This window comes from Schistocerca serialis, unplaced genomic scaffold, assembly GCF_023864345.2.
Source record: "Schistocerca serialis cubense isolate TAMUIC-IGC-003099 unplaced genomic scaffold, iqSchSeri2.2 HiC_scaffold_1217, whole genome shotgun sequence".
Lineage (NCBI taxonomy): Eukaryota > Metazoa > Arthropoda > Insecta > Orthoptera > Acrididae > Schistocerca > Schistocerca serialis.
Window position 1 is genome coordinate 25,001 of NW_026047422.1, and position 2,500 is coordinate 27,500.

Genomic DNA, 2,500 nt, shown 5'->3' on the forward strand with positions numbered 1-2,500 from the left:
CTGTTTGCATGTATTAGCTCTAGAATTACCACAGTTATCCAAGTAACGTGGGTACGATCTAAGGAACCATAACTGATTTAATGAGCCATTCGCGGTTTCACCTTAATGCGGCTTGTACTGAGACATGCATGGCTTAATCTTTGAGACAAGCATATGACTACTGGCAGGATCAACCAGGGAGCTGCGTCAACTAGAGCTGAGCAGCCGGCCGCCCGGGAGTGTGTCCCGGGGGCCCGCGCGAACACGCAAGCGTCCGCTCAATTATTCTGCAAACAGGAGGAGGCTGAGCTCCCCTGCACAACACACCTCGAAACCCTCTCAGGTCCCGGCGGCGCGCAGCGCCGTCCTAAGTACTTGGTCGGGTTCGAGAGAGGCGCAATCGCCCGGAGTTAGGCGAGTAGACGCTTTAGGTGCGACCACCCGTGCTCCCAACTGAGCTTGCCGCTGCCGACAGAGGCCCGGGAGCGTGCTGTCGTGGCATTGCCGGCGGGAGACAACACGCGCCACCTACGGTGACCGGCAGCTCCAACGCCAGCGCCACAGAAGGACAAAAGCCCCACTTGGGTGCCGAAGCGAACTCTCCCAGCACAGCGCACGCGCCAACACGTCCGCACAGCTGCGATACAAACCACCTGCGAGAACCGCTGGGGCGACCGAGCAGCAGACGGCGTCGCGGCGCCGAGCGCCGGGCGGCGGCGCATCCTCAGCGCACACAGTCCTCAATCGGACCAGCACACTGCAGATGGCCACCGCGCTTCGCACCGGGCCCGCGAGGACCTACTTTGGCCGCAAGGCGCCGCGAGCAGGGGGCGCCGGCGCGCAGCTGCGCCGCCTGCCGCGTCCGTCGGCCGGCGCGCCTGCCACTGGCCGCCCCCACCAGCCGGCTGTAGCGCGTGCGCCCACGCACCGCGCTGCCAGCACGCCGGGCGGCCCCCCCTCACCGGCCGGGGACGGTCCCACCCAGCCACCGCCGCGTATCGCCTCACACCCAGATCCCCTTTCACGTTCGTGGGCATGGTGGGTCCCCTTTCACGTTCGTGGGCATGGTGGGTATCCATGAAACAACCGGTTAATAGCTCGACCGATCGTCGCCAACACTGATTCACCTCTAGCGAGAACAACCGCACCACAACGGGTTACCAGTTGTTCATTTGCGTAACGTCACCAGCAAACGTAGACGTCCATCGCCATTTGCAACGAGTATTGCATGCCTGTGTCAGGTGTCACAACACACTACGTCTGCCCACATAGACGCAACAACATGTGCACGCCTAGAGAACACGTGGAAGGTAGCCCCCGTACGTATGCGGTGTCCATTGCGCGAACGACTGTCAGCCGGCCTCTGCAGCATGTCGCAGATGTGGAACGCGGTGCAACATGCTATCACAGTGTGTGAGAAGAGACGACTACGTCCGAATACACGCTCCACTACATCAACAGACTGCTCATGCTGATCGCCATCCAGGGCGTCCGTTCCTCCCACACGTCTGAATGGCGTACCACACTGCAATCCAGCTCCTAAAGGGAGACGACACGTAGCTGCGTCCACAATATTTGGACTGTATGGTCCGCCGTTGCTAGGCGCAGTCAACGTACGGTCACACATGTGCCACGATGTATCATTCAGTACATACGGACCAATGTGCAGCACAGTTTGTGGGTTTTGCGTACATCCGCGGACAGGTGACAGGCCGTACCACAACGTAGGCTGAGTACGTCGGCATGCGAAGGGCATTGAACATGCAAACTTCTCAACGACCAGCTTGCGAAGGCAGGGGGGAAGGGGGGGGGCATGTACGTCCTGCTGCTATCCACATTACAGTGTATAGCAGGAGCATGTGGAAAGTCAGCAACACTTGCAAGGTGTTTAACATGACGCGATACACAGGGGACCGGGCAGTGCGAATAGCGAACTATATTGCGAGGGTTGCGGTTAGGCAACACTACACTAATTTAACGAGTTGCATAACAATTACAGAGCAGGTTCAGCGACAACGTGCGTCAGGTTAAGGCGCAATATAGGTTAGGTTGAGGCGCAATATGGGTTACGTTAAGGCACAAATTAGGTTACGTTAAGGCACAAATTAGGTTACGTTAAGGCACAAATTGGGTTACGTTAAGGCACAAATTGGGTTACGTTAAGGCACAAATTGGGTTACGTTAAGGCACAACATGGGTTACGTTAAGGCACAACATGGGTTACGTTAAGGCACAACATGGGTTACGTTAAGGCACAACATGGGTTACGTTAAGGCACAACATGGGTTACGTTAAGGCACAACATGGGTTACGTTAAGGCACAACATGGGTTACGTTAAGGCACAACATGGGTTACGTTAAGGCACAACATGGGTTACGTTAAGGCACAACATGGGTTAGGTTAAGGCACAACATGGGTTAGGTTAAGGCACAACATGGGTTAGGTTAAGGCACAACATGGGTTAGGTTAAGGCACAACGTAAGTTAGGTTAAGGCACAACGTAAGTTAGGTTAAGGCACA

The 2,500-nt window shown here is 56.4% G+C and overlaps 1 non-coding gene across 1 annotated transcript in view; it reads right to left on the minus strand.

Annotated features, from left to right (window-relative positions):
- The window catches only part of LOC126435736 (small subunit ribosomal RNA), a 1,909-nt gene extending 1,729 nt beyond the window's left edge, over positions 1–180 (minus strand). The window contains exon 1 of the ribosomal RNA XR_007580161.1: positions 1–180. This exon is cut by the window's left edge and continues 1,729 nt beyond it. This is a non-coding gene — a ribosomal RNA (small subunit ribosomal RNA).
- Between the last annotated feature and the right edge of the window lie 2,320 nt (positions 181–2,500).